This window comes from Pleurodeles waltl, chromosome 3_1 (genome assembly GCF_031143425.1).
Source record: "Pleurodeles waltl isolate 20211129_DDA chromosome 3_1, aPleWal1.hap1.20221129, whole genome shotgun sequence".
In the NCBI taxonomy this organism is placed as follows: Eukaryota; Metazoa; Chordata; class Amphibia; order Caudata; family Salamandridae; genus Pleurodeles; species Pleurodeles waltl.
Genome location: NC_090440.1, coordinates 965,530,744 through 965,553,626, shown reverse-complemented (window position 1 = coordinate 965,553,626; position 22,883 = coordinate 965,530,744). Strand labels below are relative to the sequence as shown.

General features: G+C 45.8%; 1 protein-coding gene across 1 annotated transcript in view; it reads right to left on the bottom strand.

Annotated features, from left to right (window-relative positions):
• The window catches only part of LOC138284829 (uncharacterized), a 276,359-nt gene that overhangs the window by 152,267 nt on the left and 101,209 nt on the right, over window positions 1-22,883 (bottom strand). The window lies entirely within an intron of this gene.

Below are 22,883 nucleotides of genomic sequence, written 5' to 3'. Positions count from 1 at the left end.
AAACGACAGTGCCTTAATTCCCCTTTTATTAAATAGATATTGAACGCTCTGTGATGAATTCACAAAAGCATGTAAGGCTACATAAAAGAGTACTTCTTTAGTAAGACTAAATGTAGTCTAAATGCTTTTGTGAATCCGTCCCATTACATTCTAATATAAGTGACGGCTCCAACTGATACTTTCTTTGTGCTCGGAGGTTTACACACACAATGACACAACGTTCTGTGTTGCTGATCCAGTGTTGGTAGTGAGGTGTGTATGCATAGCCGTGGAGGTGGCGGAGGTCTGGTAGTAACGTGCTATTAATGAGGTTATACGAGCGTCGGAGAGTGCCGGGAGGAAAACTGCACGTGGGCGAGTTCTGATGCAGTTTCGCGAAACTGAGGTGCAGGCTGATATTTTGTGTTTGTGTTTTGCTTCACATGGCACGTCTAGAATTGATTTAAAAGGGACTCTGAAAGTTCCCACAAGGGAGGGAATAAAAACGTGTGTGAACCGTTAGGCTGCCCTCAGGAGCCAAAGTCCAGAATCCACCTGAACAGACATTGATAGTGTATCTCTTACCGCACTGTCAGTGTCTCAGTAGGTGGTGGCATGTGCACCAACATCTTGAATTTGTAGGGACACACACACACACCCACGCTACGTGGTAGTGCAGTCTCAGATGACACACTCTAAGCATATCCTTGGAGAGTCCTTAAAACTCTCAAATTCTCCCCCTCCTTGTTATTTCCTGGGCTAGCACACAGATAGAATCTCTCGTCAGTGACTCTTGGCACATGCGTGTGTAATACGTACAGGCACATGAGAAGATTCTTGCAAATGTGGATATTCAAACTTCACGTTTTCAGACAGTATCTAACATGGGGTATTTAAAGGTGGCACGTAAATATCTCTTGGCCATTCTACGATACCAAATTCCCCTGGAAGCTCATTCATCAATGTAAACGCTCATTCCTGTCATGGTGATCGTGAGGTTTATAAGGGTAGATTAGTTCTGGCATTGAGTTTTGTATGTGCCTACTGTTTATAGTGTTGCGCCAGTGACGCAACTGGTTGCGAGCACTACCATGTCATTAAGTCAAATATTAGGGGAGCCTGTTAGACTCCTCTTCGTGTTGAAGTATAGTGTTACGACCCCAATGGTCATGTGTATGAGAGCTAATAAAAGTTTAGGTGCCCGGCAGGATGGGGGTCAAAGATGCCCAGCACGTGGCGGCACAGGTCTTTCCGCAGAGCATCCAGAGAGCAGGCACTGGGCTCTTTGGCTGCTGAAACTACCACTGGATCGTGGTTCGCTGCCTCAACAGCATGTGGCACAAGCACCGCAGCAGGGACTGCGGTCGCCACATCGTGCAGACAGCTGTGAGTGTGGGAGCGCCCCCCTCATCACCAATGTGGTGTTGTGGTGCAGCAAGTGCGGCCCACTGGCAGCGCCTTATTAACTCACACGGACACATATATTAGTTGTCTCTCTTGGCGGCTCGGCTGATGCAGGCTTACACTTGCGTCCATGGCATCTTTGATCCCCGTCCTGCCGGGCACCTAAACTTTTATTAGCTCTCATACACATGACCATTGGGGTCGTAACACACTGTAGACGCATGCCCTGCCGACGTCCGGACTTGCTGGGGCATACCTCATCGCGTTAGCATCGCTCCACTGCGAACGCTCCGGCAGCCTCCAGCACAGTCCTGTGTTTCCATCCAGCACATTCCATACCTTGGCAGACTTTCAAAGAAAATCAAGTAACTTATACAGACAGAAATTGGTACATGCAAGCAACAGAGGTGACTGTGTCAAAAAAAAAAAAAAAGAAAGGGGAACACAAGAGTATGACAACGTAACGCAGAAGGGGAGCAAAACAGAAATCACACCACAATACATAAAAGCGAAACATTGGCCCACACAACAGCAACACCACAGGAAAGAGGTCCACCATACCGCCTGTTGAACCGTTCATTGTGGAAGGAGCCCCATCTGCGCAAGCGCCCAGATGAAAAGACTGGGTTGAAAGGGTCCTACTCTTCTTTGAAGCAACCAAGGTTGAAAACGCACAGAAAAGAGCCATGATACTACACATTGGAGGCAAAGAAATATACAGGAAATCGAAAACACTTGACAAAGCTACGCCCAAGACCCACCTAACCCTCATCAGTGCACTCAACATGCATTTTGAGCCAATGGCTAACAAAGACTATGGACGCTGTGCTTTCTGTCAAGCCAGACATCAGGGCGAAGAGTTGATCGACTTGCAGTGAATCCTAGTTTGTTTTAATGGGATACAGGAGTTATCTCAGCCTTTGGCTTGCAGACTCGTGCCCCCATCACATAGTGACATTTACCCTACTTAGCTTGCTCTGTTTTAGCGCATTTATTTAATTACATCTTTTTGGATGGCTGCCTTGTTTTTAGTTAGGCCCATGTTTTAGTTTACGTTATCAGTACCACTGCACTAAGGCGTCAATATCAAGAGACAAAGATAAACAAACTGTAGGTGTTCACATTAGGTACTTTCCCTCTTCACACTTTCAAGGAAATTGTTTATATAAATTACCGCCCCAAGCACGTTTTGTTATCTATTGTTTGGGAACAGACCTACGTAAGAGGTCCAAGCAGATCTGTATAAATACTCCTTACTTAAACAAATAGTCAGAGGGATGCCATCGCTGCTATCGATGCTGCACGTCGCCTTGATGCTGACCCAGTCTTTGTGCCCCTACGGAGTCTCAGCTAGAGACCTCATTCCAAGGTAACAAGGGTTGGGGGGGCTCTTCTTATGGACATGTCATTGGCAGATTAGGTTTATCACACCTAACTCTCTTTTAGGTTAGAGGTTAGGTTCACCTCAGGGTATTAGGGCATGTTACACACTTCACGTCTTTTCATGATATTATAAGATGGTGGGGGTCTTTTTATTAATGACTCTTGTCTGTACCATTCTGTTTCTTGCACTGTTCATTATCCTAATCATTGCAGCGCATGGAACTTATCGCAGATTGCAGTTTTGCTAAATAAAACCTATTGAAACTTTACCCCATCTTCTTCATTACCTGTGTTTGATTGAGACATTGAGTTTATGTGAGAAAGGGGTAATCTCTGTTTAACCACGACACTCCCTGAGATGTCACACTCTTGAGTCCCTGCATAAAGGCTGCCACAAATCAACTTTTACTGTTCTGGTTTCTGATGAGGTGCTGCTTGTGAGCTGGGAGGGTTGGGACGACAATTGTGATTTGTTGTAGGATTGGCATAATCACCTACAAACATAAGCACTGTCATCCTTAAACCAGCAGTTTTGCCTAGAGCAAGAGTCAAACTACGACATGGCGCCACCAACGATGGTGTTTAGGCACAAATTTATGGATACCCTGACTATCACTGTCTCACAGACAACAGGTACCCTAAGTACCATTATACGGAGACGAACGTGGTCTTGGGGAATATCCTCACTCAGCTCGAGTACGAGGGAGTAATTGAGCCCTGCGTCTCTGCAATGAGTAACCTGTAATTCCTAGTTGCAAAACCCGACCATTCTTATAGAATAGTCTTAGATTACAGACACCTAAACAGTCATTCACGTATATACGTTATACAAAATTCACATAGCACAGCACTAATTAACAACATAGTGCGCAAAAAATACAAAACAACGTTGGATGTTTCCAACAGGTTCTTCTGCCAAAACTTAGCACACGAAAGTTGGGACCTGAGTGCATTCTCATTTGGCTCACAAAAACGCTTTTGCCGTTTGCCCAAAGGCTACAATAACAGCCCGGGGCTGTTTTCAGCCCGTGTAACATCAATACTACATGATATTGATCCCAAGGCTTTGTCTTACGTGGATGACATCTATCTCACAGATGACGGCCTTAACATTCATCTTGCCAGCGTCGATCGGATCATTTTAGGATTCGCAGCTCTTGGCTACAAATTCAATTTTAGAAAAACAAAAATAGCCTTTCTCAGCATACTGTTCCTGGGATACGAGCCATCAAACGAGGGGAAGAACATGGCACCGCACTTTCTAGAGAAATGTGCTCAACTCTACCCACCTAACTCTCAAGAAACGACAGTCTTTGCTTGGTTTCTTCAATTTTGGCAGAGCTTACATTCCTGACCATGCACAACCTATCAAGCCACTCTATGACTTAATACACCCTGATTTTTCTAGCAGACACTGGACAGTTGAACACACATGCATCCTTAGGGAATTGCAACAGGACATTTTAGAAGCAAAACATTTGCACACATGTGACAACAAAAAAATTTGGTCTTCAGAATAATTGTTGGTGCCATTGGGTTTACTTATGTCACCTTTACGAGGGCTACACAATACCCATAGCATACAAATCACATTTATATTCTAATGCAGAGCAACGTTTTGCACCCACAGAAAAAATTCTAACTGCAGTTCAGATTGCTGTCATTAAAGAGAGCCAACTTGCCCAAGGTAAACGCATCATTGTCATCACCCCAGTGCCAGCCTTAGAGGCTGTCACCAAAGCAAGCGTTCCTAACGCTAAAGCACTACATCCACACTGGATTCAGTGGGCAACCTCCCTGGCTGCCACCAATGTTGACTACATCTCTAATCCAAAACATCAGACACAAGAATTTCTCCAATACGAACAGGAGTACCCCACACCTCTAGATATTTTGCCACTTGACAGATACCATACTGTCATTTACACTAATGGTTCAGCACAACCAGCTGTAGGTACCTAACATCAATATTCAGCCGCTTGCACAGCCATGAGTGGAGTGATAAAGAATGGAGCTTTCCACTCTCACAATACCTACACACAGACCCTAGGGGTGTTCACAGCTCAGCTGGCTGAACTCAAAGCTCTTATTCTAGCGCTAAAACACACAGAGCCAGGATTGCTGACTTTCATTGTCTGATACTCGTACTAGGGCATCCAGTCCTACAGTCATTACCTCAATCATTAGAAGCTGAACAGGTTTAGAGACTCCACAGGGAACACCATAAAACAAAAACATTGTGGGGGAGGGTGGCTGATCTCAAGAATAAACTACTGTGTGTCCATTTTGTACATACACTGGGCCACCAATGTGTGGGAGTACATGTTATAGGCAACACTTTGGTTGATGAAGCAGCCAAATCAGCAGTAGCTACGGCTTCTGTGGCTGCAGTGACTCGTTCTCAGATGAGATTGGATAGTGAAATTCTGACTGCTGTGAAAGCTTCGGCTGAAGGCAAGTCTCTCCAGAAAGCATACCCTACAAAATATTCTTACCACATCAGTGCACAGAATGTTGCTTATGCAACACATCCTGGGGGTTGGAGATTGAGCGATCCCCAATGAAGACTAGAGATTAGATCTAATAAAAGCAGCGCATGAGGGTGTCGCTTCTGCTCATTCTGGTTTCTCAGCCACAGTAACACTCTTACAGAAACTCTTCTGGTGTCCAGGTCTATATAAGCAGACTAAACAATATGTCCTTTGTGTGACATTTGAATGCAAATAAAGGGCTCAAACATTAAATGCCCACCACCGAAATCCCTCTTAGGGTCCAGCAGGCCACTACAATGTGTGTACCTGGACCACTGTGTTCCACTTCAGCCTGATGGTGCATACAAATACATCTTAGTCACTGTCGATTCTTGTTCTAGGTTCCTGTGGGTATGGCCTCACGGGTCGGCTGATGCTTGAACTGTTAAAGAAGACTTGATGATCTTATACGTTGCATATGCGGTTGCAGCATTCCATTCAGACCAGTGCCCTGCATTTGCCTCTAAGGCATTCAGGGACATAATGGGGGAAATGGGTGTTGAACTCCATTACCCCTCATCATACCATCCAGAGGGAAATTCGGTCGTGGAGAGGCAGAACCATGATCTAAAGCAGTCCTTAACAGCTAGAGAATTAGGTTCTGGATGTAGCTGACTTCATCACCTATATGGGGTCCAAAGATCGCTGAATAATCTGCCAAGACGGTCCTCGGGGGGACGCACTCCCTATGAGGTTCTCTTTGGGATGCCCCAGATTTTGATGGCCCTGGTTTGGTGGCAGCAGACACACATTTTGAAATAAATGAATGTCTCACTGTTTTACAGGAGCTTCAGCAATTTTGTGATGATAAATCATCCTCCAGTGCTGCTACCTTAGGAATAAGGGATTTACCAACAACTTCCAGTGGCTGGATTCCTAAAGTCGGGGATCAGGTTTGTGAAAAGGTTGCTGTGAAGAAGGAATTCCGTCCATCCTACAGAGCCCCAGGCCCAGTCCTGGGAGTACAAGGTACTAGAACTGTCATCTTACCACCACTGTCTGGTTCCAGCGCAAACAGATTAATTTCCATTGATGACGTCAAAGTTCATCATGTGGCAGATCCTGCTCAGTAGACCCAGAGGTCTTTGGGTAGTTCCAGGTCCCCTCTCACTACCCAACAGGACATACCTCTTCAAAGTAGAAATAACAACACTACTTCGGACTGCACAACAATGTCCAACGATGCTACAAATACCTCCTCGATCTTGAGAAGGGCAGAAAATGAGCTCTTGCTGTTTCCAGTTACCACTTAAACAACAGCACCTGTCCAAGTTTTGGCTGTTTTCTACACCAAAACTACACAGACTGACGACACCATCTACTATGAGCCCCCACATGAAGTGGATCCATCCACCAGTAATGCACCTGCTCCTGCGTTTGCAGAGACTGCCTCGGGTTACTTTAACGACATTGGTGACTTTTCTTCAGACTCATCCACTCCAGTAATTGAAAATGTTTTAAAAACCCGTAAACAGTATCTATGGCTTAAAAATAACTATTTAATTCACCCATGGAACTATTTATGGTTCTGTTTGACATTTTTTGCTTTGTTTCTATGGATTGGTTTCGTGACTGTTTTCTTTTTACTCATAACTGGTCATTATCTCCCTGAACGCTCCTCTGTTGCACCTGTGGATGAGGTTTTAACTCCATATCTTTCCTCACAAAAGGTCTGAAGAGACTTGTCCCTTGTGAACATTTCAGCTGTACCAATTCCTGATGGGATTGTGTGGGACAATGTTCCATTTGATATATACGGGCCTACTGAGGTCATTCAAATGCCATATGTATTTAACATTTCTATGACTTATGTAATTACATCTGGTGTTGTATCTGATAATTGGGATGTCCAGACAGTTGATTCTATGCTAACTGAAATGAAGAATTACTCAGTGTTTGAAACTGATGATGTATATAGACATACAATGAATTATGGGGAAATGTTCTGCTACAGTAACTGGGGACATTACTACTTGCTCTGTGCCACTAGACACAGGCAAGTACTTTACTACGCACAGTGGGAACACTGTTCAACACCACCTCTGGGGAGCCCAAAACGTTATACAGATAAATTTACTTATATTTCTGGGCATGACACTAAACATCCAGAATCATATTATTTCAAATTAAATCCTTCAAAAATTAGGAACAGTTTGCTAACTGATACACAGCTGATTTATTCAGATTCCTTTGTTTCCTGTCTTGTAGTTGAAGGTTACGAATACTGGAGGAACACTGTTGATTTAAAGAGTGTATGGAGAACACAAGATTGGCAAATACAGGGTAGGGAAGCTTTATTTAGAGCATGCCTGATTCCGGTGCAAATGATCTTTTTAAATGACAGAATTCAACAGACATACTGTCTAGGGTTAGCAAAAATAAAAGAAATGAACACGCTTAGTATCCCCACACCGGCAAAGTTGAATGATTGGCAATTCTTCCTGACTGTCATGTAAAGGTTCAGGCTGGTACCTATAACGCTTCGCTTTCCAGCCCCAGCGGGTGGTTGATTTGGCCAATAGACACCAATGGATGTCAGGAACATTTTTTTAATTTCTCAGAGGGTTTCAAGATTAGCCAGCCAGACCCTCGCTTCATCTCAGGTCAACACACGGGTATAGTTACAACATACAGTGTGGGTAAACTGTGCCAACAATGAGTACAGTCTAACACGTTAGCCGCAGTCAAAGAACATCTTAACACTCTTTGTGAAGGTGTAGACTTACAGGACTTTTTGCAAGGTCCTAGAAAGCCATGCTCTAAAAGATTAATCTATGCTACATATAATGAGATATGGAAGCTTTCTCAGATAGAAGCTGCTGCGTGTTAAAGGCAGATAGACAAGGAAAACCAAGAAAAGGCTTTAGCTGTTGTCGATAATGGCATGAACACTCTGTCGTACAGGATTTATTCCCTAAGAAACATAATGTCGTCTGGGATTGAAATCATTCAGACAGACACGTTCCTTCTATGTCATGGACAAAGTCAGCTGTGTTCCATCATGCAGTTAGGTTGGACATTACAGACTTTGAAAAATGGCCAAATTCCATGGAAGTGCATTAACGGTAGTCAATTGTTCACACCTTTAATTTATCCAGGAAACAACCGACAATGGCTAAAAGGGATGCGAGTTTCACCATGCTTCACATAGAGAAGTTAGAAAAGTTGCCTTTCACAGTTGCAGAAAGTCCTACAGTATGGCTCCTACATGACATCATTAATCTGCCCATTTCCACTTTTTGTTTTTCGAAATGCTTGAAACATCTTGCTCGAGCAGGTACGAGTGGCTAGGCGATAGCTATATGAAAGGAGAGCGGGAGTTGCCCTTTGAATACAAATGTCTGAACGGCAAAACAGAGGTCTTTCTTAGCAGAAGCGAATGTGAGCCTACTGTTAGTCATTCAATGACCTGCAAACAGGTGTCCCTTCACGGCCTTTGCAATGAGGGGGCTGCAAACTTGGCCTGTTTTCAGAAGGGTACTCCTGTCCCTTTGATTCAACCAGCATTTCATGTACATTTGAATGGAAGCTATGTGGTGCTGAGCGACAAAAGCTGTTGCGGTATGCAACCAGGAATCACCTACACAATTTCAGTCTCTAAGGTCGTTACGTGTTGCGGACAAGTTTTATCCCCCCCCCACACAAGAGATAAAAGTATCAGAAATGTGGCCTCACATTGATACTCTTAATTTAAGTTATGACAAGCTGAGCAGACTAAAGGTGCTACTGTTAAATAAAAAAGTCGTGTTGACATAAGCTAGAGAAAGGTATGCTCTCCAGATTGCAAGATCATCAGCCTAGACACAATCCCTATCAAAAACCTACTCCCCCAAGCACTTTGGAGAGCTGGTATCCAGAATTGTTAACACCTCAAGCACTAATGGAATTGTTCACTTCGTGTCAGGAAAACTATTGGCAGTGTTGTTAAGTTCTTCCCTCACCAAAAACGATTCACCTCACCCTGTACCCACATTGGTTGCATCGGCGTCCTCACTCCAGGTGGCTCTTTCGGAAGCTGTTCTTAGAACTAGCTACTTCAGGTTTTACTGCCACTCAAGATGGTGGCCTCAAATCTTTGTGAGGTCAGCACTCTAGTGTTTCTACCTTAGTCTTGTGCTGAAGCTTCCCTTCATCTGTTTCTCTCTGGGAGCCCACCACTTCAACTGTCATCCTGAAGAGAATGAGCAGTGAGGTGCTTCGTTTCATAGAGAATTCTTCCAGTTTTGAGTAATTAATTATTTTTCTTGTTACGGTGTGCATACCAGCTACTTTTTCCCTTTTGAAGAAGCTGAATTGTTTGCTTCTTCTAACAACAGGCTATCAGCTTTCTGAGGAGAATTTTTTCTGCTTTAACAGTACTTCAGGCAATCGCAGTAAGGAATCCTTTTGTATGATTTCCAGACTTGCCAATGTATATTTGTACTTATATATTCAATAACTCTTTGCTTTGCAGACTTGTCAGTCTTAGAGACAAACCTCAGTGCTCAGATTAGTTCCTAGAGACTGTGATTGAGAAAACTGAACCTTGAGAAGGAGTTTTCGTTTCCTGTAAAAGACATTAGAAGTTTGTATATTTGTGAACTTTTGAACTGTTCTCAGTAGAACCTTGGAAACTTCTGATTGAACAATAGAATTGGGTGAATATGAATGGCTGAACAGTTGAATGCGCAGTAGGAATGCACTTATCTATGCCCTTATCATCCGCCTGCAGGTCCTTCCTTTAAAGAAATCCCAATAAGAAAGGTGCAGGTATTCAGAGACACACACTGAATATCCTATCTTCAAGTGGGAAACACAGGCTGGAACTGGATCTTGAGGCGGTCTCTCTTTTTCTATTCCCATTCCCCTTTCCCCCTAGCAGATTCAGGGTTCAGATAATCAGTTAAAGTCTGAGCACACATCTGTTGGAGGGAGTTGGGTAAAAGGCATCTGCTCCTGTGGAAGTTTGATTTAATTGGTAATCTTCTAACACTTCTTTAAGGCTGTTTGGTCTGGATTTGTGTCCATCTTCCAGACTGTCTTTGCAGTCATTCCATCAGCCATCCATTCACTCTTTTCCAGTTTGTGTGGCGGCTTTCCTATAATTTTGGCATTGATTGGCGGAATACTGCTGTTGTTTCTTCTGATTCGCAGTGGTTGTGTCTTTCCAGCTACGCAAAGCAATGGAACCACTGCCACCAGCTCAACGGTGCTGTGAACGTATGGTTCAGATCTTTGACGCTTCGTTGCTGGAGGAATTGGAGAGTGATTGGTCATTGTCATTCTGACCACTCCTATGGTGTGCACAACCAGTCTTTCCCTGCATATGGTGCCTCTTGGAACACTTGCCTACAGTGTGTCTTGCTGTTATGCCAGTGCCTCCTGTGGACCAAGCACTGCTGATATCCCTGATGAGGGTTCATTTATGATTGTGCCCCTTAAGACTAAGGCTGATTCGTGAGGCCACTTATGAGCCACCCTTGGTGAACGATATGGCTCTTTTTGGTGCTGTGGGGAGTGCCACTCCTGCAGGTGAACCTGCACAAGAGACTACTACACACTACTGCTCCGTGGATCCGTCTGCCTATCCTGTGATTGATCTAACATCTGACATTGTGACCTCTTTCCTGAGGTCATTTCCGTTCCATGGCTTCGTAGATGCTCTTCAAGATCATGACTATTGTTAGACAATTTGAAAATTGGCTTATAATACCAAATTTAATATTTGCATTCCTTGCCCTTACTTTGGCCTGCTGTACTTGTCATGGTCGACATTATTGCCCTAATTATGTAATTGGCGGTAAAAACCATCCACCGATGCAGTGACGGCCGCCAAAGACCATCACCGCGGCTACCATCCATCCGCCATACTATGATCACTGCCGGACTTTTTCTACAAGAAGGGTGGAAATCTGGCAATGATCATACTGGCGGATGGTGGTAAGGTGGTGTTGCTACCACCAGCATCTCCACACCAGTAGAACACCGCAAACCGTATCATGACCTGTGATACGGTCTGGTGGTGTTCTGCTGGAAGGCGCTGCTGGCGGTAGCAGCACCCCTTCCCATTCCCTGCTGGAAAACCACTTAGAAGAAGGTAAGTTGGGCTTCCGACAGGGGAGGGGGCGGAGGGTGTTTTGTGTGTGGGGTTGTGTGCATGAATGTGTGTGTGTGCCTGAATGTGTATGTGTGTGTAGTGTTGTTTGCGTGGATGTATGCATGTGTGTGAATGTGTGTAAGAATGGTAATGTGAGTGTGTGTCAGTGTGAATTTGTGCACAAATGTGTGCGAGCATGACTGGATGTATGTGTGTATGAATGCGTGTATGCCAGTTTGAGCGAGTCGGTGTATGCGTGGTGAGTGTCTGCGGGTGTGTGCTTGTATGGGGAATGAGAGGATCGAAGGAGGGAGTTTGGATGGAGGGGGGTGGGGAGCATTTAGGGCGTGTTGGGGGAATGGGTGAGCCACCTACCAGTGACAGGGAAGGAATTCCCTGTCACCGGTAGGGCCTACCGCCACGGTTTTCGTGGCAAACCATAGTGGTAGGCTGGCTCAAAATACCATCTCCGGCCCGGCGGCTGCTACCGCCATGGCGGTCAGAGTGGAGAAGTGGGGGGTTGGCTGCAGTCAACCGGCCATTCTCATAATATGGCATTATGTAGCACTCACCGCCCGGGTCATAATGCCCCCCTATATCTCTTTGTATGTTTTTTACTTATTTGGGCTTTAACATGTTTTTAAATATGATTTTTACCTAGTTTTATGCTTTTAGCTTTTAGCCCAGAGCATTTTTAGCATTTGGATTCATTCACCTTCGGTGGCGTCAACTTCTGGCGTCATGCTTGTTACGGCAATGGGGAGGGCGTAGTGAATCCTAGTTTGTTTTAATGAGATACAGGAGTTAGTTTAGCCTTTGGCTTGCAGACTCCTGCCCCGTCACCTAGTGACATTTACCCTGCTTAGCTTGCTCTGTTTTAGCGCATTTATTTAATTAAATCCTTTAAGATGGCTGCCTTGTTTTTAGTTAGGCCCATGTTTTAGTTCACGCTTTCAAGGGAATTGTTTACAGAAATTACAGTCCCAAGCATGTCTTGTTATCTATTGTTTGGGAACAAACCTATGTCAGGGGTCCAAGCAGATCTGTATAAATACTCCTCACTTAAACTGATAGTCAGAGGGATTCTGTCCAGATGCCATCGCTGCTATCGATGCTGCACGTTGCCTTGACGCTGACCCAGCCTTCGTGCCCCTACGGAGTCTGAGCTAGAGATCTCATTCCAAGGTAACCAGGGTTGGGGGGCTCTTCTCATGGACATGGCATTAGCAGATTAGATTTATCACAACTAGCTCTCTTTTAGGTTAGAGGTTAGGTTCACCTCATTAGGGTATTAGGACATATTACACACTTCACGTCTTTTCATGATATTGCAAGATGGTGGGGGTCTTTGAATTAATGACTCTTGTCTTTACCATACTGTTTCTTGCACTGTTCATTATCCTAAACATTGCAGCCCATGCAACGTATCTCAGATTGTAGTTTTGCTAAATAAAAACTTTACTGCATCTTCTTCATTGCCTGTGTTTGATTGAGACATTGAGTTTATGTGAGAAAGGGGTAATCTTGGTTTAACCACAACACTCCCTGAGATGTCCCACTCTTGTTCCATGCATTAAGGCTGCCAGAAATCACCTTTTCTTGTTAGGGTTTCTGGTGAGGTGCTGCTTGTGAGCCGGCAGGGCTGGGACGACATTTGTGATTTGTTGTAGGATTGGCATAGTCACCTACAAACATAAGTAATGTCATCCTTAAACCAGCAGTCTTGCCTAGAGCAAGAGTCAAACTACGACAGACTCGTTCCACATGAGACTGAAGGAACTAGCTAACACATGTGGGTTTGCAGATGAGACTGGAGAAATTAGGGGACAGATAATTCAGGGGTGTGCCTCAGTGAAGTTACGCGAGAGAATCCTAGAGGAGTCCGGAAGGTCTCTAGCGGATATCCTAATGATGGGAAAGACAAAAGAGCTGTCCAAAGCATGCACATTGAATATGGATGCTGTGCTGCACAGACCAGTCAAACAAGAGCCAGTCAGTGCGGTAATGCGGTCGCCTGCTAAAACAAGGCCCAGAAACACTCGCCCACACACCAAAGTGCGTGGGTACTGCAAAGGGCTACTGCACAGCCCTACAGACTGCTCAGTGAGGGGAAAGCAATGTGCCAGGTCTGGCAAGATCAACTGCTTCGTGAAGGTGTGCAGATCCATAAAGCCAAGAGTAGAGAGCACCACAGTCAATGCTGCCTTGGGTGCACTGGAGAGAAACAGTGACATGGACAACGATAATGAAGAAGACCACCTCATCTACTCATTGTTCACAGTAGGGGCAGCCACCCAGTGCTTGAAACAACTGCCATCATGCCAGATAGTAGTGGGCTGTCACCCCACTCTTGCCGTCATGGACACAGGTGCCTCCATCAACATCATGGCATCAGATGTGTATCACCAGATGACTCCTGCTCCCAGCCTCAAACCTGCAAAGGTACGAGTTTACTCCTACAGACAAAACACACCGCTTGTCCTGAGAGGCTTTTTCATAACCACTGTTACATGTGGGACCTGTTCAGTAGACACCCAAGTGTACGTTGCAGAAGGCGGTCATGGAATGCTGCTGGGATGCCAGACAGCAGACGCGCTGGGCATAGTCACATTCATGTTTGGGGTACACCAAGAGTCAGTGACCAACATCCTGAGCTGCTTCCCAGAACTATTTAACGGATTTGACTGTCTACGGAACAAAGAGATATGTCTTCACATAGACGAATCTATACAGCCAGTGGTGCTCACGCATCGACACATTGCCTTCCATTCAAGGACACAGGTGGAAATGGAGTTAGAAATACTCAAAGCAGCTGGCATAATTGAAAATGTCAAATATATAAAGTATATAAAGTACACTGTTCCAAAAATTACATATCATCCTAGGGGACCACTGGTCTCAGGAGCAAGAGCCCTCAAGCATCACAATGGATGAATAGTATCATCATCGGGAAATGCTCCACACCAAGCTGGCACTGCAATGCCTGGCGGGCACCCCAAACGGGGGGCTCTAGACCATATTCTAGACCATATTCATCTAATCAAGACTTGTAAAATCTGTAATACAGTCAAAGATGCTTACATTCAATCACCAGTGCAAAAAAAGCAGGCATTAAAAATAATAGAAAAAATGGCACGGTTACATTTTTTAAATTTCACTGCACCATTTTTTGGGCCTCCCCACATGGGAGCGCCCCACCCTTGCATACATCATACCTGCCACAGGTACAATGTGGCGCAAGGGGTTATAAAGTGGTGCAGTGCATGTATTGCACCGCTTTGTAAATATGGCACACAGTTGAGGCCTCCTTAATACCTCCTTAGCGTAAAAAATTGATGCTAGGGCAGCACAAGGAGGCGCAAGGGACTTGCAAATATGTCCCATAGTTTCATGTTTCCTCCTTTGTGCATATACAGAAGTTGTGTTTATCTATGTGGAACCTGTAAAACTCAGATATAAATTCTTGAAAATCCACACAGTTACGCATCATTCCAAAGTCTATAAAATTCCTGGATGGGGCACAAAAATATTTTGCCACGGCCCACATCACATCTGGTGAGAGCACTGCTCATACTGGGGAAACCGTGGCATAGCGTCTTCAGCCTGCCTGCCCAGCTACTTCAAATTTACTCTCTTACTGGCACAGTAATTTGGCCCAACTTCAGACTTGCATCAGCCACATATGTGTTGTTTATTCACAAAGGTCTGGATCATTCTTTTGATGATCCATTCCCACCCAAACTCTCCCTTTCATTGCCATTAGCTAGAACTGTAGTTTTCCTTACCAGGTGGAAGGCAGTCTGTAAAGCCCTGTCTTCCCAATTCATACTAGCTCATATCTATGTACCAAGAGTTCACATTTCACATCTGCTGGCAAGGGATAATCATTGAGCCAGACTTTCATTGTAGTATTTCTTGAGGATTTTCAGCTTTACGTTTACATTGCGCACGACTCATCTAAGTGTTTCACAAATGCTCGTTTTCTGGGAGAGGCAAACGTTTTTCATGAAGAGTAACCTAGAACCCGGATACCCACAGGGAGGAAAAAAACAATATTATTTTCAAGGAACTACTGCATCATTTACTTCAGCGATGTGAAAAATTGCACTGACATTTTGGAGTTTTAGTCTCCTAGCATGTTCTTTACTTCTGTGAAGACCAATGTTGATCCTTTGTACATCCGTTGTGAAACGTGGGAAAATAGTAGTCTTTGATAGAGGACAGACATCTTAGTTACTCTCAGTGGTGTAGCAAGGATGCCATGGGCCATAAAAGCAAGCAAGCAAAGTTGCCCCCACCCCACACTCATTCATTGACAAGGTACTGAAATACAGTCACAACTGAGGTGCAGGCTGTAAGAATCCTTGGGCCCTAGTACCATTGCATCTGTTGCACTATTGACAAATACTCTTCTGGTTGCTATCTCTGTTATGCATAGCCTAGGGTCAGGGGCGTAGCTTAGTCAATAACATTAGTTTTCGTTTTTTGGAAAAGTATGGCCATTCAGCACAGGACCTCAGTGAGATAGTCTGGACTCTGTAGTCTTTTCCAGCCCCATTTCTCCTCACATAAATGTAAGAGAGAGAGGCCCAGGAGAGCAGGCTACCATAAACTAATGTCTAACATCAGCAAACCCATGTCTAAGATCAGCAGGCTTAGAATAGACAGCGAGAGTAACCCAGGCTCAGCAGCAAACCACGTTTGGAAGAAGAGAGGAATAGGGAAGGACAGGCTAGGGAGAAACTGCAAAATAGCAGAACCTGTTGCAGATTACCTAACAGTGTGTAATGATATAAGGCACCTAAAACCCCAGCAAAGGATGTTTGAAACTAACTGGACCATAACATTCTTGGTGCTCTACAGAACAAGGAACCAGGGATACCTATTTCTTTCTCCTTTTCTATAGAAAATATAGAAATGGAATCACAGATACGAATATTATGTGCAGTGATTTGTGTGCCAATTTGTTTCATTCTGCAAGGGCGTCCAATTGTCTGTTGCTTGGTTGTTCAGTTTTGTGCTACCTTTCCTAGATATGTCGAATGACAGGATATAATTTGCCAGTACAACTTTAAAGCATGTACCACTGAGAGAGCAAATGCTTAGACAACTGTATAAAATTGATATGTATGGTGCATATGGTAGTTTCAAGAATTGTGATTAATGTGTGCTGTTTTAATAGGGTGACACGTTAGTATAGCTTAGTACACAATCATGTTGTCTAGCTCCAGACACATGCCATATTGTAAAGGTGTTTGTGTAGTGTCTGGCATAATTGTTGTACTGGAAGGGAAGGTAGGCAGTGGAAAGTAAATCTAAGGTAACATTTTGTGCAGGTTTAAGTTGCTTTTGTAATGCAAACACAGCATGAAAAGATTGTAAATTTGCCTCAGAGAGTTTTACACAAACTGCTGTTTAAGTATTTAAGTCTCCTGGCCCTTCCATATCTGTAGCATACCCAGAAATGTTGAGTATTTTTCTCTGAGAAAAAAAGACAATCCTTCCTGCAGGCTTTCAAGGAAGACAAATAATTATTGTTAGAATCATCAGCCAGATGCACTCCTATGGCATCAACAGACCGGTATACAACAGTGTGTGTGATTAACAATTCTGAAACATGTGAGTACAAGCTTCCCTCCCTCCCTGAATAGGGACTTCACACCATCCCCTTTCAGAAATTAGTTGGGACCTAGGGGATGGGGTTGCTGGGGTCAAAAATGTCTCAGGGAGTGTGGCCAAAATGGCAGCCGGAGCGGACGCTTAATCTGAGCTCCGCTTGTGACCCACCAAAGATCCGCTCATTAATGAGCTCCTGAGACCGCCTGGACGGTCGTCTTTGCGTTGTGGAGACCCTGGGAGTGACTGGCGACCATCGGTGTCGCACTCGATGCGCGGCGAGACCGGTGAGAAGAGCGCTGAGCCCACGTCGGCCTCGCGCATCGGATGAAACGAAGCGGCCTTCCCGCCTCGCCAGCAGCACGAGGAAAGCTGGGCCCCTACGGGCTGGGTGCCCAGCGGCTGAAAAAGAGCATAGGAGCGGCAGCGGGGGCAGACTCCAGCCCCGGCAAGACCCGAGAGGCCAGGAGGCAAACCTCGTATTCCCACGCTGTGGGGAGCGCGAGGCAGCCAGCCTGGTGAGAAGAGCGCTGAGCCCGCGCTGGGCTCGCACATCGGCTGGAGCGGAGCAGTCTCCCGCTCCGCCGAGGATCATCGGACCCGGCGGCGTGGAGGAAGCAGTCCCCCTGAGGGCTGGGCACCCGGCGACGGGAGAGGCACTGAGGGCCAGTAACAGGGGCAGCTTCGAGTCACGATAAGACCCGGTGACCAGGAAGCAAGCCTCGTGTTCCCACGCTGAGGGGAGTGCGAAGTAGTGAACGCCCGGTCCCGGCCGTGCAGAGAAGTAAAAGAGTGGCTGCGGGGCCTCGTAGAGGATGCGCCCCACTGGTGCCCCCCACCTCCCTCCCACGACAGAAGAAACACAAAGAGATGACAAACGGAGAAAAGGCAAGAGACTGCCATCCAGAGATACCAAAAAATAAATCAAGGATAACCACGGAGCAGCAAAGTAAATGAGGACGCCCTCAAGTAAGTCAAGAGGATTCCTTTAATAAAAACAAGGAGGGGGTTGTGATTTCTTCCTCCCCCCCATCACTTGTTCAAATGATAGCTCCTTGAACATGGGTTCATAAAAAACAAAAAAAGATTTGGACCTCACCCCTGATCCATTACTGCACCCCGGCCAAAGTTTAGCATCAAGGAGCAGTGGTTCCAACAGCACCACTGAAAGAAAGGTTATCACCGGGCAGCACACCGAGGCGAAGTGATGTAGAATAAAAGACGAACTGAATGAAAGAGATTCTAACTTTAAAACCTGACAAGAAAAACAGCCTCCAGCAATGCAAGAATAACTTCCATCACTATCCCTAGGGGGTATATATATAAAAAAAAGAAAAAAAACAGTGACAAACACACAAAGACACCCAACGAGATGAGAAGGGAGCAGGGGACAGGCAAAGCAGGAACAAACAGGGTCGGGAGCGTCTGAGGGGGAGCCCTGTGACTCGTAGTACGGCCGAAGCGGACCACAGTACACAACGGGCCCGGGTGGACGACGACTCGCCTAGCGGAGGACACGGACACATCGCCTACGACCATGGTCAAACCAAAGCCACCGAGAGCACACACCAGCGCAGAACATGGGACCCCTGTCGCAGAGGGGGAATCGAGGCGTCAAGCTTACGCTCTTGATAGGATGTCTGAGACTTTAGCCACTCACTCAGCGCAGGTGCTACAGGCGATACTAGACACTAAAGCCTCATTGGAGGGAAAAATAGACTCAGTGGTACTAGAGGTTAATATACTTCGCGCAGATCACCGTAAATTGACGGAAAGAGTCAACACTGCTGAATTAACGCTAGAATCGTCTCAACCTGTAATATCCTAAATGAAAGCTCAAATCAGACGTATGGAATCTGAGGTGGCGCAACAACAACGGAGAGCTGAGGACGCTGAGGGCCGATCACGCAGGAACAATGTAAGGTTTCTGGGTGTCCCGGAACGAACGGAGCTCCCCAATGCTGAACTCTTCCTGGAGCGTTGGCTAAAGGACACCGTGCTGCCCCGAAATGTGTCACCGATGCAGGTGGTGGAACGGGCCTACCGGGTCTCATGAGGTCTGCCCCGGCCGGGCACTCCACCCTGAACGCTGATTGCTAGATTCCTAAATTACAGGGATAGAGATCTGGTGATACAGGGCTTCCGAACACAGGGCCCTATTCACCTAGAGAACTCGGAGATAACAGCATATCCGGACTACACAGTGGAAGTTCAGTGCAGAAGTGTCACTTTCACTAAATTAAAGCAAGTGCTCCGAGACAAAAACATCACCTACTCCCTCTTGTTTCCGGCTTGATTAAGAGTGATAGATGGAGACAGAACTCTCTTCTTCCCATCGGCGAAAGATGCATGGACATGGCTGCATGCCAAGGGCCTAGCAGATCCAGTGGAGGAGCCTGATGGAAACAGGGAATGGCTGGAACAGCGGCCTCGGCAAAAGAAAAAAAAATAAACACCGGGCTCAAAAGCTACAAGCAGCGGACGCAGAAGTACAAGCCCTGAAATAAGCAAATAGGTTTGGGACCACGCCAGCATAATCCAGGAATGAAAATGGGGACACAGACTCAAATTCTTCACGGGGTCACTTAAGCCCTCCTTCGTCACCACTCACAACCGGCCCTGACCTGACACCACGCACGGCTGATGACATATGAAGGAAAAAAAAACAGGAGGATATGGAAACACAGGAACTTTGAACCCACAGGGACACAAATGAACACTATGAGACATAAATAGCCCTGACGGACTGGCTCCGGGAGGGAGGCTTGAGGACAATGATCCGGATGTGCTGCATTTCCTCTGGCTGCGAGGACACCAGCCCAGAATCCGGAAAAGGAAACTGGATCAACTACCACATCGGGGGGCCGAATGCGGACGAGTATGGACAAGTGATCGACCAGGTGAGCCTCTCAGGAAGACACGATCATCTATGTGGGCCACGAGCAATCGCCAGCTCAGATTCTCATTGACCACGCCCTCACGCCCACATGGGCTACCGAATGGACCTAGATTGGAGTAACGTATTTGTTGGCACTGGTTGTGCTATATGGTTTATTAATGTTCTGATTATCGTACGTTTTCTTACACTTTTACACCTTTTCCTACATGCGCCATATGTTCTATACACGAGGGGGGGGCAAGAGGGGGAAGGCTTCGGGCGGGGGGGATCTTGACTGACGGAGGGGTAACACAAAGTACAGTAAACCCGACACCATGGCTACATATAATATTCTCACCTGGAATATGAGAGGGATGGCTAATACCTCCAAGTGCAGCAGAATATATAATTACCTCAAGCAACATGCAATATACATAGCAATACTCCAGGAGACACACCTTGCAAACAACGAATTGGACAGGGTAGATAAGAAATGGCCAGGAACAATATATGGTACTAAAGCATCAACATACGCAAAAGGAGTGCTGGTGTGGATAACCCCTGGGGTCCCCTATACAATTAAGTGCACACAAATAGACGAGGACGGCAGGTATGTTCACTTATGGGGAGAATTAGATGGGAAACAATTGACCATAACAGGAATATATGCACCCAACATTAGGCAGGGTGATTTTTTGTCATCCACCTATGCAGCCTTATCATGTGAACCGTCGATACCCAGCATTTGGGGGGGAGATTTCAACTGTACTCCTGATGTAAATATAGATAGATCCCACCCACCGCTTGAGGGTGCTCAAAGTAAAAGACTCTCCCAGGCGCTGCAAACTTGGCTGACAGAGAGGAGACTTCATGATGTTTGTAGGAACCTACACCCCACAGACAAGGAATATTCCTTCTTCTCCCTGCTACACCAACTCCACACTCAGATAGATCTGCTACTATGCTCCAGCGAACTCACTCAACTCATAGATAAAGCATCATACCTAGTTAAAACGATATCAGACCACAGCCCTCTAGTTACTACAATGCAATGGGGTAGGATGGTAACACATGTCCCTACCTGGCGCCTGCAGCCCTCCCTATTACGGGATCCTCCCTTTCGTGCCGAACTAGCAGAGGGTATAGAATCATATTTCAAGTTAAAAACAAAATCGGCTTCATCAAGAGCAATTGAGTGGGACAGGCACAAGGTGGTAATACGTGGGTTCTGTATGTCGGCATCTGGTGGAGTTAGACGCACGCTGATCGCGGAATTACATGGTGTCAAGGGGAGACTGCAGGAGGCGGAGAGGAGGGTGGAGGGAGGCGGGGGAGACTTGAAAGAAGTGTCTGAATTAAAATCGCAATGGACCGAGTCTGATGCGCGCTTGAGGACATTTGACTACCTGCATTACACAGCAAGATTGCATGCCAAGGGGGGCCAATCTAGCAGATTATTATCATGGCTGATGAAAGGTGAACAACAGCACTCCCCCATAAACGCCATCCGGTTAAATACAGGCAACATAGTCAATACGCAGAGGGAGATCAATGAGGTCTTTAAATAGTACTGTGCCACTCTGGACAAAGCGGGCCCCCCACCGTCGGAGGAGCAGCTGAGAGAATTCCTCCAGACATCCCAACTAACTTGCTTGATGGAAATGAAATTATTAGATTCGGAAAAACCTATAGAAATGGATGAGATCCAACAAGCCCTGAAGCAAATGGCCCCAGGCGGAGACGGTCTCCCGGCAGAGTATTATCAGATTTTCTCACTCCAGACGGCAAAACCATATCTAGAAATGCTGCAGGAGGCATATGAAAAGGGTCACCTTCTGGAATCGCAACGGGAGGCGATCATTGTAGTCCTGCACAAAAAAGGACGCAACAATCTGGATGTCCGGTCCTACCATCCCCTATCTTTGCTGAACTCTGACTGTAAATTGCTGGGGAAGGTGTTGGCAAACCATCTCCTCCCGATGATGCCGACTGTAATTCACCCAGATCAATCGGGTTTCATACCCGGCCGCAATACTCATATTAATATCAGGTGCCTCTTAAGACTAATAGCTGAGACCCTGGAATCAGAATACTCACGAAAGGCGGTCTCACTAGATGTAGAAAAAGCATTCGACACGCTAGGTTGGACATACCTGATGGAAGCCCTTAAATACATGGGTTTCGGAAATACATTCACTCGATGGGTAGCAACACTATATGCAGACCCGAAGGCCAGAGTCAAGACAGGTGGTATTATATCAGAGAGGTTCACAATCAGCAGAGGCACCAGACAAGGTTGCTCCTTATCGCCAATCCTGTTTGCATTGGCAATTGAGCCGCTCGCGGCTCGGCTGCGATGTGATGCTCCACACTTGGGTATTCTCGATGGAAGTGAACACAAAATTATCTCCCTATATACAGATGATGCATTAATATACCTACGCAACCGATCTGAATCCCTGCTGGATTTGCTACAATTACTAGATATATTTGGGGACATATCAGGCCTGCGTGTAAACTGGCCAAAATCATGTCTGTTCCCGTTGCAACAGATTCCGAACCCCCAGAGAGAAGTCTCCCCTGCACATAACTTAAAATGGTGTTAAACCACCTTCAAATATTTGGGGGTGTAAATATACCATGATGAACTGGACCTTAGAGAGGGAAATCTAGACCGGACGATTAGATCTATAAGAGGCACAATGCCTTTTTGGTGTTCCCTCCCACTCTCACCCTTAGGAAGAGTAGCAATAGCTAAAATGATCATACTACCTTGGATCCTGTACTATTTGTCGGCTTTACCGCTGAAGCTCCCCAAGAACTATTTTACGCCTCTGTCCAGCCTACTGATGGATTTGATATGGAATAAAGGACGCCGCCGTGTGGCTCTAGCCAAGACTCATATGCCACTGGAAAGGAGGGGACTGGGAGTGCTGCGGTTTGAATTATATCACGCAGCGGCACAAATACACTGGATCAAGGACTGGATGTGCAATCCAAACAGTTCAGAGGGACA